The 16,126-nt window shown below is 42.3% G+C and overlaps 2 protein-coding genes across 4 annotated transcripts in view; both read left to right on the top strand.

Annotated features, from left to right (window-relative positions):
- Nucleotides 1-10,781, top strand: part of MOBP (myelin associated oligodendrocyte basic protein) — a 64,704-nt gene extending 53,923 nt beyond the window's left edge. The window contains exon 8 of one of the 2 annotated variants that reach the window (XR_016214958.1): nt 5,947-10,781. The gene's annotated coding sequence lies outside the window, so the exon portion shown is untranslated. Of the gene's footprint in view, nt 1-653 lie in introns of both variants that reach the window. The other variant, XR_016214957.1, reaches the window with a different exon arrangement.
- The window catches only part of MYRIP (myosin VIIA and Rab interacting protein), a 557,931-nt gene that overhangs the window by 11,430 nt on the left and 530,375 nt on the right, over nt 1-16,126 (top strand). The gene's annotated exons all lie outside the window — the stretch shown is intronic.

The following is a 16,126-nucleotide window of genomic DNA, read 5'->3' as shown; positions in this document are numbered from 1 at the left end:
GTTTATTGGCAAACATTTCAAATCCATGCATCATTTTTTTCATAGCACACATTTTCCATGACCTTTAAAAATGTTTAATTTAGGGGGGCAGGGAGAGAGAGCTCACTTCCATATGTTCATTTACTTTCCAAAAGCCCACAGCAGCTGGAGCTGGGCCAGGCGGAGTTAGGGGAGCCTGGAATTCAATACAGATGTCTCCCGTGAATGGCAGAACCCAACCACTTGAGCCATCACTGCTGACTCCTAGAGTCTGCATTAGCAGGAAGCTGGAACTGGGAACAGAGCCGGGACTCAAACCCGTGTGTTCTGATGTGAGATAACAGGATCTTAACTACTAGGCTACATCCCTACTCCATCCTTGAACTTTTTGAAGACCCCTTTGTATGCATGGATTTAAATTTTTTTTGCACCAAAATAAATTTGCCTGTTAATTGGATTTCCACAAACTTTTTGAAGTTCCTTTTTCTAAATATGTAGTTCCTGAGTGGGTGTTTGGTCAGTGTCAAACAGGACAGGCAGATGTGCCTGCTTAGTCTGCTCCACTTCTCTCCTATGAGTGTCACTGTGAAAACTCACTTGGTGGAGGCTTAAGAGTTTGAAATGGGTTTGTGGTGATGAAGGCAGCTCACTGCTCTGAGCAAATTTGTTCTCAGCACCTATGAAGGAAAGATGAGATCCCTGGAGAGAGGAGGAAATGAGAAGCTGTCAACATAGGAGCATCTCTCCTTTACTGGCTCTTTAAAATCCAAACATTTGGGAGAACCTGCTCTGAGCATTACTGAACCCTTATTGCCTCTGGATGGGCATTTGGCCTCATGGTTCGGAGGCTGGCTAAGATACCCACGTCCCATATCAGAGTCTGTGGGTTCCAGTCTCAGCTCTGACTCCACATTCCAGCTTCCTGCTGATGTTGACACAGAAGGATAACGTTGATGGCCTTGGGTCCCTGCCACCCACATGGGATACTGTGATTGTCTTCTTAGCTTCTGACTGTGTCCCTAGCCCAATCAGAGCCAGTGTGGGCATTGGGGGGCGTGAACCTGTGCATAGGAGTTCCTCTGTCTATGTCTCTTAAATAATAAAAAAGAAAGAAAACCTTGCCTAAACATATGTAATGATATCCAGAAAGCTCTATTTGTAGATCTTTGGTAAGCAAGGGAAATAGTGTGTTGGTGAGACTTCTTGTCTCTGAAGATGGTGAATGCTGCCTTGAGAGAAGGAAAAGCCAACTCTAATGGCAATTCTTGGATAATGTTAGTTTGTCCACCCCATTGTGAACACCTAGAGAAATCTTAAGGGTATTTTGAGGAGTTCAAATTCTTGCCATCACAGATTGGGGTTTGAAGCCATGTGAATATAATTTCTATAGTCACCAACAAGTCAAAATGATATTCCACATACTTTTCAAACTCCCTTGGTTTGCATCCTTACTCAGACTTAATGGATTTTATTTTGTAACTTTTGACACTATCCTATTCTTCCTGGCTCTTGCCTTCGCTCTATGAACTGTGTGTAGTCTAACTACTCTTTTTCTTTTGGTCCAAGGCAGTGGCGGCTTCTTGGTCCTGAGAATCTGGGTCATCTGCTAGAGGTTTTGCTACTCTCACTAAATTCTCAGACCTAAGCGCCTCCATCTCAAGACACAAGCACCTCATAGTTAGCATTTTTTTTTCAGCGTGTAGTTAATTTATCTCTATTTACTTACATACTGAGAAGTGTTTTTGCCCGAATTATTCACTAGCCTTAGTTTTTTCATACAGAAGGTATCCCAGAGTTTCTCATAAGAGCATGTGGAATTCTGGAGTTAGAAATGTCCCCGTGCACAGGCATCAGCTGAGTGTAAGACTGCAAAGGATGGCCGGCGCTGCGGCTTACTAGGCTAGTCCTCCGCCTTGTGGAGCCGGCACACCGGGTTCTAGTCCCGGTCGGGGCGGCGGATTCTGTCCTGGTTGCCCCTCTTCCAGGCCAGCTCTCTGCTGTGGCCAGGGAGTGCAGTGGAGGATGGCCCAAGTGCTTGGGCCCTGCACCTGCATGGGAGACCAGGAGGAAGCAACTGGCTCCTGGCTTCGGATTGGTGCAGCGCGCCGGCCACAGTGGCCACTTGGGGGTTGAACAAATGGACAAAGGAAGACCTTTCTGTCTCTCTTTCTCACTGTCTAACTCTGCCTGTCCAAAAAAAAAAAAAAAAAAAGTAAAATCTCCTCGGAATCATAGACCTGTAGACTGTAGACTGAATATAGACATTAGAGTGCAGTCCGAGATACCTAATTTCTTCTTCTTCTTTTTTTTAAGATTTATTTGAAAGAGTTGGAGAGAGAAGGAGAGGCAGAGAGAGAGAGAGGTCTTCTATCTGCTGGTTCACTCCCCAGTTGGCCGCAATGGCCAGAGCTGTGCTGATCTGAAGCCAGGAGCTTCTTCCGGCTCTCCCACGTGGGTGCGGGGCCCAAACACTTGGGCCATCTTCTACTGCTTTCCCGGCCATAGCAGAGAGCTGGATCAGAAATGGAGCAGCCAGGACTCAAGGCGGCATCCATATGGGATGCCAGTACTACGGGTGGCAGCTTTTTCCTGCTATGGCACAGCACCAGCCCCCAATGTATCTAATTTCACAGGTGAAGAAAATGAGTCCCAAAGAGGGTCAGTGTCTTCCCCTGAGTCTCTGAGAAGCCATGCTGGAAGCGAACTTTGCAATGCAGTGTTGGGGACACTTTGTGTCACTGAGGGCAGTGTAATTGGTGACAGCCTTCCGGAGGCTCCGAGAGCAGATTTGGGTGGGGAGGAAATATCAGGAAAGACACACAGGAGGCTGTTGCAAACGTCCAGGGAAGAGCCAAAGAGGGAAGGGAGTCTGATACTGATGGAGTTGAATATCTGCAAATTAATTTTTTCAGCTGAAAATGTGAATTAATATCTGTGAATTAATTTTTCCACGTACAAATGACACAGAGACCCATCTACCTGGTCCTCCTTCTTCTCACGGACCAGAAATTCCTAGCTGAGGTGACACTGTGTATGGTTGGGCAGAGCGGGGTCTCCAAAAGATTCAGCATGGATGAAGAGAGGGAGGCTGGTGGGGGCAAAGCAGGAGATAGGTCACTTCTTTGGAATTCAGGGTTTCTCTGCACAGTCTGGGATAGATACTCATTGCACCTAAGAATTTAGCCTGTAGAGAAGTTCCAGAAAAGGATCCAACCCAGCGTAGGACTACTGCAAGCCCTTTACCAGACAGGATGAAAGCAGAGCTGTCCAGGTTCAGTCTGTGAACCAGGAGCTGTAGCCCAGGGCCGTGGTGATTTAGGACGGAGGCCTCTGGAGCAGAGGGGACTGAGGTGTCCCCGGTTTAGCTGAGAGCAGCATCTCTTGGAACAGGGGGATGATGCAGGGGAAGCAGGAGACGAGCGCTCAGCCTTTAGAACGTGATGGCTCTGAGGGTGGCCCGTCCAGATGGGACGTAGATCTCTTCCCAGGCTATTAAAGATGTTTTACAGCTGCAGACCTACACACGCTGGACATTGCCCATTGCTGGACCGTAGTGAATGATGCTTCCAAGAGTGGTTTTCAGAATAGACGCAGTCTAGCCATTCATCTGTCAGCCCAGCTCGTACAAATGCTCTTTACCCCCTTCCATTGACATGGGCTTAAGATCTGCATTGCTTTCCCTATTAAATATTCTCTAACATGAGATGTTATTTTATAATAATGTAGCTTTTTAAGATAGTATCTTTCAGTTGAAAAAAAATTTTAGAGACTGTCCGTAGTCATTCAGCTGACAGAGGACCTGCCATTCTGACACCCATTTGAGTTCTACTGCTTGGCTTGATTTCCTCTTAGAACCCAATGAATAGAGAATGTCTGGGGTCCCTCTGCAGAACTGTCAGGCCTTGGGGGTGCCTTTCCTCAGGGGTGGATGATTCCTGCTGTTGCTGCCCACTCTCCCATGTAAATGGCCAGGATGTTCCTACACAGTGAATGGCCAGTGGTGGCCATTGGTGGGGAGTTAAAGGGAGTTGCAGGGAAAGTACCATAGCGCAATACTTCTACACAGACACTTCAAATGCAGTTTGGACAAGGCCAAAGGCCATAGGCTGCAGGTTCAGATGGGAATCATCTCTGTATTGAGCAAAGATCTGGTTCTCAATCTTCTCTGACCAGGCTCCTGGTTTGTGCTAGGCCCTGATTAACCCTAGGTTTATCTCTTCTCATTCATCTTGCTACAAAGTGGACACCTTTTATTGAGGGCTTACAGTGTGCCAGACACTGAACTCAGCCTTTATAATTTCAATCATTAAAATGTTGAGATATACAACGGTATTGTGTTGTTGCAGAAGAACAAATAAATCAGCAATGAGACATTGACACGTGGCCCGAGACTCCGTACTTTGTGTGAGTGGGGCGGGGATTAGCATTCAGCAGGCTGAATCACTGGCCTTCTTGACTCCATGCTGACCTGCTGTCTTCTCAGTTCTCGGTCTTGCCAACTTGCCTGGCTCCTGACACTGACCATAGGTATTCTTGGTTTCAACTCAGTGATGCACAGGCAGCATGGGTTCCTCAATTTCCAGCAACAAACCTGTGTTTTTTGAATGGATGATGTCCTTCAACTGGACACTTATGTCCCAGGAGTTTCCAGAGGCCCACTGGAAACACTGCCCAAGTGTTCTGAGTTTAACCCTTTGGAAAGTGAGCTGACAGCTTGTTAAAATAGAACCTACTCCAACGTTGAAGGTCAGGATTAACTCATTCCTAGAGGTAGGCATACCTTGAATCGCTATTTTCTAGATAAAAAGCTTGTCTAGACTATTTTTTTAACTTCTTAAAAGACCTTATACACCTAAATGTAAGATGTGGGTGTAATGGTTTAAATGATTTATGCCCCAGCTCCCAAACTCATGAAGTCTTATGTTAATAGTACAGGAGGGTAGAAACTAAATCCAGTTATGGTGTTTAGAAATGGGGCCTTTGGAAAATTGGGTGGGATTGGGTCATTAGGGTGGAGCCATGATTGAAACCTGGTGGCTTTATAAGAGATCACATAGGCACAGCCGGACATGCACACTGCCTTTTGCCATGTGATCCTCTGTGTCACTTTGGGACTCTGCCAGTAATAATGTCATCACCAGAGGCTGAACTGATGAGGCCCACTTGATCTTGTACTGTGAACCTTCAAAATTGTGTGCTAAAGCCTTTTCTTTTAGTTACCTCAGGTATTTCATTACAGTAATGAAAAGCAGACTAATATGGTTTATCATGCTTTTTGTCAATCATGTATTTTATGTAGGTTATGCTAGACTGAAGTAACAAAAATATCGAAATTTGATTAATGGTTCAGACAATCACAGTTTGTGCCTGGAATTGGGTGACTGTCCTGGGCAGCTGTGCAGGTTTGCGGAGCACCTCTCCCCCACACAGGAGGAGGGCCTCATCATCCTTAGAGCTTGTGATGTGACCATTGCCATGTCCTCAGGCAAGTAAAAAGAGGAAGAGTAGGGAAGAAGGCACAAGGAAGGGTGTTTTTAAAACAGCCAGAAGTAGCACAGCTTATTTCTGTTCACGTCCTGTTAGCTGAAATTCAAAAGGGGTGCAAGAAAGAAAACCTAGGTGTGTGCACAAGAAGGAGGAACATTGATTTGGAGAACGACATACTACTGACACCACTCTGCACTCGCATTTATATGTCTTGTTCAGTTTCTTCTGTGTTTTCCTGGACTCAGCTTTTATGTATTTATATTTTTATACCTCGTTGAGCATGCTTATTCTTAAATAGAAGATGATAGGAAAGGAATAGAGTAAATGGGTAATAATGCAAAGATGGTAATAGCCAGTTGCAGTGTGTAAAATGATTCTTCTTTTCCATACATGGATGGAAGAGAAAGTGGGAAGACATTAGGTTGTTTTAGTTTTAAGGAAAGAGCCACACTTGAGTAGCATTCTTCAATATTCTTGCAGGTCTTAAATTGTACCTTGGATTTACTTCCTGTCCAGATATTCCCGTGATTGGAATAAGGGCAACCTGACGTTCTTCTTTTAACCTTTTAATGTTATTCATCACTAATCGATGTATGCCACTCCACTGTCAGAGGTGAATAAAGATTTCTTGACTGGAATTTTGATAATGAAACTTGTCAAATTACTGTATAGAAATTCATGTAATGAAATCATACATAATGTTTGAAAAGCAAATGAAGACTTTGCTGTTACTGAATAATCTCCAAGATACATGAATGAAAAAAAGTGAGGTCCAGGGGAGCTGGGATGGTGGAGTAAAGAGCAAGTCCTGCTTTATATTCAGAACGATGTCTGTTCATGTGCTAGGGAAGGAGAATGGGAAGCCGGATAGGTGTGTATTATTTTTGCTTCTTTCCTAAAGATAAATCCAACTCTTTTATGTAAGCCACATAATTAGGTTTCCACTCAAGGGCTTCCGGGAGAGAAATGCACCTGCCGTTCCAATAGGGACGTGTTTGTGTGTCGATCATCTTCTCTTTCTCCTCCTGTGTGTCATAAGAAAGCAATACACAAGAGGAAAACATGCTAAACATCATTTTAGAAAATCAGAGATAACATCCAGGTTTCAAAACATAGACAATTAAACTCAGAAGCTGCTTGTGGGAAGTGAGTAGAAAGGTGTCCCCATGGCGGTGGATCTCAGAGATGAACTTTGTGTAGCTAAAGATGTGGTCTGAGTGATAACAGCCCTCTCTTGTGCATATCTGGCACTTGAAGGGTCTGGGAAAACAGTGTGGAGGTGGGAAAGGGACGGCAATGACAACACACAGTGAATAGCAAGCAGCAGTAAATATCAGAATATATCTCCCCATAAAGCCCAAATCAATAAAAAGTAGTCATTCTCTGCAAACAGACAGGAAAATCCAACTAAATCAATGTGAGAGAAATGAAAAGTAGCCCATCTGGCATCAGTGGGAGAATATAATTTTGAAATTCAGCCAAAATTATGAAATAAAACATGTCAGAAAAACTTGCAAGGCAATAGATGAATATTTAAACTAATTTTTTGTCATGGGTTGAAAAATAAAAAGTTCTTAAGAAATAGATTAGTTCTGTTCTTAAGAAATAGTGAGGGCTGGCGCCGTAGCTCAATAGGCTAATCCTCTGCCTGTGGCGCTGGCACCCCGGGTTCTAGTCCTGGTTGGGGCGCCGGATTCTGTCCCGGTCGCCCCTCTTCCAGTCCAGCTCTCTGCTGTGGCCCGGGAGTGCAGTGGAGGATGGCCCAAGTCCTTGGGCCCTGCACCTGCATGGGAGAACAGGAGAAGCACCTGGCTCTCGGCTTCAGATTGGTGCGGTGCGCCGGCTGTGGCATGCCAGCCGCAGCAGGCCATTGGAGGGTGAACCAACGGTAAAGGAAGACCTTTCTCTCTGTCTCTCTCTCTCACTGTCCACTCTGCCTGTCAAAGAAAGAAAGAAATAGTGAGAAGGAAGCTTACCAAGTACAAATGCAAAGACCCAATGGGAGAGCGGCCATTTGGGGGGTGAACCAACAGAAGGAAGACCTTTCTCTCTATCTCTCTCTCTCACTAACTCTGCCTGTCAAAAAAAGCAGAAGAAAATAAAGAGCAATAACTCAGTATACAGGAACCATGCAACACCCTCTTTGAAGCTCATTTGTCTTCTGGTTAGCAAATTTCAGCAGCCAATATGGATAAGAGTCCTGACGAGGGTCAGAACCGCCTTGGGTGTCTGCAAGGATACAAGTTACAGAGCTGCTAACACCCCACCCTTCCCCACAAACTTTTGAAGAAGGAATATACACAGAGAGGCAACAGAATGACCAACTGCAGAGCTTAAAAAAAGTGGAGAACGTATATGCTTAGCAACAGTGACAGGAAACAAGCCAATTGTATTACATTACTAAGTATAAACCAGCTCAATTAACCCACTGAAACAAAGATTTTCAGATTAGGTGACAAAGCAAACAGCATGAGACCTGTGTAGCACAGAGTGAGCGAGGAAGGCTGAGAGTAAGAGGAGGGGCAAAAGCACATTTGAAAAATGTGCCCTTTGTGATAAAAGGCAGGGAAGGCCACTGTGTTAACATCAGGGTAGCAGGCAATGCCAGAAAGTATGAAATAAAGTGGATGCTCTTTATGTCCGTGTGCAACTGCCACAAAAGTGGTGAACGTGTATTCGCAGAACAACACAATGTCAAAATTTATTTAACAGAAATTATAGGATATGGAAGGAAATAAAGAAATAAAAAAGAAACTATAGTAGGAAGTTGTTTCAATTTACTTTTCTCGGACCATCATGGAACAAAGTAGGCAAAAAGGCAACATGGATACAGAGGTCCTAATAACACAAGGAGTAAGACAGGAATAATTGACACATATGAACCTATTATTCCTAAAGATACAGGCAAACAAGGAAGGGGAAATCAAGAAAAGTGACCTTCTATTAGCCCCCTAGATAAAATCTTAATGAAGTCCATAATGCAAAGCAGGAAATAAATGAGATGAATAGCAACAATAAAAGCCAGAAGCTAGATAATACCACCTAGAAAATACCACCACCACCGCCATTATATCTCTCTTAAGAAATTTGTTTTTGGCTAAAAAGGACATACAAAACACAATTACAACATTTGGCGAAACAGAGAAAAAGAGAACACTGAAGTCAGAAGGGATAGGGCTAGAGCTGTTCAGAGATGAAAGGTATAGCCTTAAGTGCTTATGCAACTAAAAAGTAAAAAGCGAAAGTAACTCAGACTGTTAAAAAAAAAAGTAGCAAAATAATCCAAAGGAACCCACAGGAATGGAATAGTGAATATAAAGGAAGAAATTCACTAGAAAAGAGAAAATCTAATAAATCTGAAAGCTATTGATTGGTTGCCAGTCCAGCTCCTGGCTTCTGTCTCCCAAAGGATCGTGCTGTCCTGTTGAGGAAGGAACAAGGTGGCACAGCTGTGTGTCGGGAGCATGTGCTGGTTTCCTTAGTGAAGATCCCCGTCTCAGCCTCCAAAGCACTGGTCAGAAAGTGGGTTAGCGGTTAGGACTCAGCCAGCACCTGGCCTAGTGTCGCCCTCCCTTCCTGCCTCCCTCTCTCCTCCCTCTTTCTCTCTCTCTCTTTTTTTATAAGAACATATGTAAAAGAAAACTGCCAACTGGTATGATGAAGAAAAAAAGAAGATTATGGAGGAAATAATGACAAAAATGATCATAGCATTATTGTGGGGAGCAACTGGGAGCAACTCGGACTAGACTAAGTTACTGGAATTAAGACTTATTCTATGCATCTGCTCTCCCACAATATGGCGCTGGGAGAGGAGAAAACAGCTTCTACACAGCTGCCTCCAGTTCAACCAATAAGCAGCAGGAGCTGACTCTGATTGGAGGAGAGCAGCGTACTCAGTGTGTGGGTAGCAGAGTTGGGATTGGCAGAGGAGGACTATAAAGGAGGAGAGAGACAACATGCACCAAGGAACATCTATCTGAAGGAACACCTGTGCAGCCCCCGAGAGAGCCGGCCGATGGTGTGCCACTCCCCTGCGGAAGTGGGGAAAGTGGCAGGGGGAACCGCCCTTCCACGGAGGTGGAAGGGACGGTAGCCAACCCGGGAAGAACCAGCAGCAGACCCGGGGAGGGCCGAGCAGACAAAAGAACAGTGCAGGGTCCTGTGTCGTTCCTCCACGAAGAGGGGGAGCGACACATTATGTTCCTCAACTCCGGGGAAAATCTTTAAAATCTGGGTGAAATGGAAATATTTTAGAGTCCTGTCTAGAGGAGTCAGCAACACTGGAAGGAGCTAGGTAGCATTGGAAAATAAAGTTGGGAGAGAGATTTTGTTGCATATATGTATTTTTCTACTTTTGATATTTGAATCAATAAAACAAGACACAGTCTATGAATTAATAATAAAGCAGAGAAGAGCTCTCATGTCCTGGTGAGTCAATCAGGTACCAGTCCAAGGACTTGAGTTATTCCTTTTTATTTAATGATATTTAATAACAGGCTGGCTCACATTAATAAATAATCAGTTTAATGGATTTCATGTCGTCTAACATTTTTTTCTACTTTCTAAATTTTAAGATCTAACAATTTTTAACCTTTTCTGCATTGACTTCACATGTGGATATTACATACATGTATACTAGTTTTCCTTGAAAGCAGGGAAATTATTATCACAAAGTGTGGCATTCATGCCATTGATCATAAAGTGGGTAAAGAAGCGTATATTGGCTTGTACATGGTATTAACCAGTGAAGTAGTATTTATAGCTCTGCACCAAACACTATGACATCTGTTTAATTTTTACACTTACTCTATTAATTTCATAAATCAGAGAAAATACATAATATTTGTGTTTCTGGGTCTGACTTATTTTACTTCACATAGTGATCTCCAGTTCTCTCAAATCTGTTGCAAGTATCAGGATTTCATTCATTTTAATGGTTGAGTAATATTACATCATGTATGTTTGCCATATCATCTTTATCTAGTCATTAGTTGATGGGTATCTGGGTTGCTTCCATATCCTTACTACTGTAAATGCACCTGCTGTAAATATGGGAGTGAGGGTATCTCTTTTATATGCTGATTTCACTTAGGAAGTGGGGTAGATGGGATTCATTTTTAGCTTTCTGATGAATCTGCATACTGTTTTTCATAATGGTTGTGCTAATTAGGGAACTCTTTTCTCTACAACCTTGCCAGTGTTTGTTATATTTTTTAAAATTTTTGTATAACATCCATTCTAACTGGAGCGAGATAATACCTCATTGTGGTGTTTTTTCTCCAATACTTCAATGTAATATCAATATTTAATGTAATATTAATACAAAGAGAACAGATTCAATGTAGTTCATAGATACAATTCTAAGAATATGTGGTTTTTGGGGCTGGCATTGCGGTGCTGCGGGTTAAACCATCACCTGCAATGCCTGCATCTCATACAGGTGCTGGTTAAAGTCCTGGCTGAACCAGGATTGTCGAACTCCCTGCTAATGTGCCTGGGAAAGCAGCACAGGGGAGTCCCAGGCACCTGGCTTTGGTCTGGTCCAGCGCTGGCCATTGTGGCCATTTGGGGAGTGAGCCAGGAGATGAAAGATCTCTGTCTCTCTGTCTCTCCCTTTTTTTCTGTATCTCCGTCTTTGAAATAAACAAATAAACCTCCAAAAATAAAATATTGTGGTTTCTATTTGCATTTTGCTGATGGCTAGTGATTCTGAGCATTTTTTCATGTGGTTGTTGGACATTTCTATTTCTTCCTTTGAAAGATGTCTATTCGTATCCTTTGTCAATTCTAAACTGGATTGCTTGTTTGTTGCTGTTGAGTTTAGCTTGTTATATATTCTGTATATTAGTCCTTTATTTGATGCATAGTTTACAAATATTTTCTCCCATTCTCTCAGTTGTCTCTCCACCTTGTTAATTTTTTCCTTTGTTCTACAGAAGCTTCTTAGCTTGGTGTAATCACATTTGCCTATTTTTGCTTTTATTGCCCATGCTTTTGAGATCTTACCCAAAATTTCTTTGCCTAGCTCAATATGTTACAGCGTTTCTCATGTGTTTTCCTCTAGTGGTTGGATAGTTTCTGGTTTTACGTTTACATCGTTGATTGATTTTGAGTTGATTTTTGTATAGGGCGTAAGGTAGGGTCTTATTTCAAATTTCTGTATGTGGAAATCCAATTTTCTCAACACCATTATGTTGAAGAGACTGTGTTTTCTCCAGGGGATGTTTTTAACATATTTGTCAAAGATAAGTTGTCGTAGATGTGTTGATTTATTTCTTGTGTTTGTACTCTGTTCCATTTGTCTACATGTCTATTTTTATGACAGTGCCATGCTGTTTGAATTATAGTAGCTGTGTTGTAGGCCTTAAAATCTGGTATTGTGAGGCCTCTTGATTTGTTTTTAATATTTAGGATTTTTTAGGCTATTCAGGGCCCTTTGTGTTTTCATATTACTTTTAGGATTATTTTCACAGTTCTCTGAAGAATGTCCCTTGAATTTGATGAGAATTGCATTGAACCTGTAAATTGCTTTGGGGAGTATGGACATGTTGAGAAAATTAATTCTTCCATGGATTTTATTTCTAAATGATACTTTGTGGTAATTTAATGTGATTTATATTCTCTTACAATTATGAAATTACATGCTCTTATCTATTAATTTCATAATTTAAAATGTTGATATATGAGTATTAATTGTTCATGTAAATGTACTATATGTAAGTTTATTGTGTATTTATACATTTTTTATAAATGCATAAATTCATTGGTTTTTATTGAGAGAAGCGTACAAGATTAATTATGGTGACTTGGATCACTTGAATGATTCAATGAGTAGCTGACCAACTAGTGCACAGATCTGTGGGGCATAATGACAGGTTACTAATAAGTTTTAGGGATCACTTTACCCATATTTAAAAATGACTATCACTCTAAAAAGTCTTGTCCCTGGCCTACTCGTTTTGCTTCTTGGAAATCAAGACTATGATTATTCTTAAAGTTTCTTCTAAAAGAAAAACTTCATGTACAAAATGAAAAATTAGAATTACCTGAATAAACAGAGTCAGCCCTTAAGGCATTCAGATCCAGCTGAAAAGCCCATGAGAGTATTTCAGGCATGGAAAGCCAAGACACTCTGGCAAAAAAGAAAAAAAAAAAAAAAGGCAAAAAAGCCCTAAATGAAAGATCTCTGCGAGTGAGATCCCATCCCAGTGGAAAGAATGGGCCATCAAAGAAGGAGGTACTTTTCTCTGAAGGGAGGAGAGAACTTCCACTTTGACTATGACCTTGCCTAAATAAGATTGAAGTCGGTGAACTCAAAAGGCTTCCATAGCTTTGGCAACTCATGACAAGAGCCTAGGGTGGTTACTGACACCATAAACAAGAGTGTCAAATTGTTAAGTCAACAACAGGAGTCACTGTGTACTTACTCCTCATGTGGGATCTGTCCTTAATGTGTTGTCCAATGTGAAGTAATGCTATAACTAGTACTGAAACAGTATTTTACACTTTATGTTCTGTGTGGGTGCAAACTGATGAAATCTTTACTTAATATATACTGAATTGATCTTCTGTATATAAAGATAATTGAAAATGAATCTTGATGTGAATGGAATGGGAGAGGGAGCGGGAGAGGGGAGGGTTGCGGGTTGAGGGAAGTTATGGGGGGGAAAAGCCATTGTAATCCATAAACTGTACTTTGAAAATTTATATTTACTAAGTAAAAGTTAAAAAAGAATTACCTGAATAAAAATGATAAACGCACTGTTGTATTGTGGAATATTGTAAAATTATTCACAGTAGAACACAAAATACATTGTTAAATGAAAAATAGAATACAAAATCTCTCTCCCTATGTCTGTCTGTCTGTCTGTCTGTCTCTCTCTCTCTCACTCACACACACACACACATACACACTTCTTATTCACAGAGAAAGAAGTCACCAAAACTCCAACAATGACGACATCAGAGTAGTTGAATAATCGGTGTTTTTTTCTTTTCTGTATTTACCAAATTTCTTTCAATGTGAAAATTACTTAAATAAACATTTGAAAAATTAAAACTAACGTTGTGAAGGAGACCGTAAGTTGAAGGCTGAATGTGATATTCCTCAGTACTTATATAATGACTGGACCCCAGGTCAGAAACATATTGCAAGCTATTATCAAATTGAAGAAAAAATACCAAGTTTAATCACATTGCACTTGCCAACTGGGATTCATTGCGACTTGGCAGCTTGCTGGATTATGAAGAGAATGTGTTCAGCCAGCAGTATTTATCAAGTTTGTTCCAGTGCTTTACTAGAGCAGCAATAGAAAACCAGTAAACTGAGAAAGGAATTCATTCAAAATAGTGGAACCTAAAACACATATCCTGCAGTATTTTATGAGTTGTAGTCATCCATCCACTCAATTATAAACAAATTTATTATGTGATTGGACAGTGTTGGGCAAAAGAAAGTGCCATACTCCATTTATGAACAGTATCAGTACATATTAGCATGTTAGAAACTTTAAGGGTTCTACTTTGATTTTTAAAGATTTATCTTACTTGAGGGGCCGGTGTTGTGTTATAGTGGGTGGGGCTGCCACCTGCAGTGCCGGCATCCCATATGGATGCCAGTTCAAGACCCAGCTGCTCCACTTCCGACCCTGCTCTTTGCTATGGCCTGGGAAAGCAGTAGAAGATGGCCCAAGTCCTTGGGCCCCTGCCCCCACGTAGGAGATCTGGAAGAAGCTCCTGACTCCTGGCTTCGGATCAGCACAGCTCCGGCCATTGCAGCAGATTGGAGAGTGAGCAAGTGGATGGAGGACCTCTCTCTCTGCCTCTCCTTCTCTCTCTCTGTGTAACTCTGACTTTCAAATAAATAAATAAATCTTTAAAAAAATTATATTATTTGAAAGGGAAGGAGAGAGAGAGAGAGAGAGAGAGAGAGAAAGAGAAAATCTTCTATCTGCTGGTTTGCTGCCCAGATGACCAGTGATAGACTGGGCTGAGCCAGGAGTGTGGAACTCCATGCAGGCCTCCCATGTGGGTGGCAGGGGCCCAAGTACTTGGGGCATCTTCTGCTGCTTTTCCAGGTACATTAGCAGGGAGCTGGATCAGAAGTGGAGCAGCCATGACTTGAACGGACAATCTAATATGGATGCTGGTGTCACAAGCAGCAACTTAACCTGCTGTGTCACAGTTCTAGTCCTTTTTACCTTTTTAAACAAACAGGTTTCTACAATATTTCCCAAAGAAATTTGATAGAAGGCTTTTTACAAATAACACCTCTTAACACCCAATGGATCATGTGGTGGGGTATGTTGTCTCACTTTACTCATTTTATAAGAGTTGACTATGTAGGCTAATCCTCCGCCTTGCAGTGCTGGCACACCGGGTTCTAGTGCCAGTCGGGGCGCCAGATTCTGTCCCGGTTGCCCCTCTTCCAGGCCAGCTCTCTGCTGTGGCCAGGGAGTGCAGTGGAGGATGGCCCAAGTGCTTGGGCCCTGCACCCCATGGGAGACCAGGAGAAGCACCTGGCTCCTGCTATCGGATCAGCGCGGTGCGCCGGCCGCAGCACGCCGGCCGTGGTGGCCACTGGAGGGTGAACCAACGGCAAAGGAAGGCCTTTCTCTCTCTCTCTCTCACTATCCACTCTGCCTGTCAAAAAAAAAAAAAAAAGAGTTGACTATGAAAGATAGAAAATATTGTTTAAAAAATAATAGTGATAACTATTTGCTTAATGGCCAACTTTTTATATGTGTTAAACACTTTCTTTTAGTGTCTAAGATAATCCTGTAAAGCCATCTTGTACATTCTCTTCTCCAGGAAGTACAGGTCATTTTTCAGCTAATTTTTTCCTCAAGATATTGATGTGATTTTGAAGATAATGTGAATGTATTGACCTTTGCTTATGACTATAATCTTTGTAGATAAATATGATTTGGGAGGGAAATCTTAGAAATAAAAAGATCTTTTAGGAGAGGAACAGTGAGGATGTTTGTAAGAATCCCTAAGTACAGCTAGATTTATTTTCAGTGAATAATTTTCAGTGATTTATTTTCTGCAGTTGTAAAAAATCACAGAAGCTGAATGTCTTATAAGAGTTTTGAGAACAACTACCCAAAGTCATAGCCATCATCATCAGGAGCATTCAGACAAGGCAGGCCAGGCAGGGACAAGCAGTTAGGGAGAGGAATAGACTCTATCCTGCGTCTGGTTTTGGAACATGTGATGTTTCTACACCAAAGAGAGGATTTTTTTCTTTTATTTATGTGACAGAGTTATAGTTAGTGAGAGAGAGTCAGAGAGAAAGGTCTTCCTTCCATTGGTTCACTCCCCTAATGGCCGCCACGGCCAGTGCTGTGCCGATCCAAAGCCAGGAGCCAGGTACCTCTTCCTGGTCTCCCATGCGGGTGCAGGGCCCAAGCACTTGGGCCATCCTCCACTGCCCTCCCGGGCCACAGCAGAGAGCTGGACTGGAAGAGAACCAACTGGGACTAGAACCCAGTGACCATATGGGATGCGGGCACTGCAAGTGGAGGATTAACCAAGTGAGCCACAGCACAGGCCCCCAAAGAGAATATTTAATTTCCAACACCAGCCAGAGGAGTAGCTATCCAGGGTACTGAAACCTAATAGCCAACTCTAGTCTCTGCCCCAGAGCTTGCTTGACCAT

Source organism: Oryctolagus cuniculus, chromosome 10 (genome assembly GCF_051225735.1).
Source record: "Oryctolagus cuniculus isolate XC-2025 breed Fujian yellow rabbit chromosome 10, ASM5122573v1, whole genome shotgun sequence".
NCBI classification, from domain to species: Eukaryota; Metazoa; Chordata; class Mammalia; order Lagomorpha; family Leporidae; genus Oryctolagus; species Oryctolagus cuniculus.
This window is presented reverse-complemented; position numbering and strand designations above follow the sequence as displayed.